Raw genomic sequence first — 450 nt, 5'->3', positions numbered from 1 at the left:
GGGGGGGGGGTCTTACCCAGCAGACCGAAGGCCTCTCTGGTCTTCTTGAAGTCCTCGGCGTCGTTCACTCCCTCGATGAAGATGTTCTCTCCTAAAGACGTGTAGGTGAAGTCCTCTGCACTGGCTGACAACACAGAACACACCTGATGTTAGCAACATGTGAGTCACATGGAAAGACTGGAGGTCAACCAGGAACCACTCACCAACCCACTACTAGATAAGTATTACTGCTAGTTACTAGTAGTAGTAACTAGTAACTAGCAGAGTGACTCACTGAGGCTGAGCTCTGTCAGCTCTGGTAATGAGGCTGAAGCACAGAGCTGATAGAAGATGTGATAGTTCCTCTCATCTTCAGCCTGTAAACAAACAGGATGACAAAATGTCAACAACAACAACACAACAACTTTACAACACCAGCATGTCAACAACTACAACAACACCAACACAACA

The sequence above is a fragment of the Seriola lalandi genome, unplaced genomic scaffold (assembly GCF_002814215.2).
Source record: "Seriola lalandi dorsalis isolate HSWRI2012SDOR001 ecotype SW California unplaced genomic scaffold, Sedor1 jcf7180002053940, whole genome shotgun sequence".
NCBI lineage: Eukaryota > Metazoa > Chordata > Actinopteri > Carangiformes > Carangidae > Seriola > Seriola lalandi.
This window is presented reverse-complemented; position numbering follows the sequence as displayed.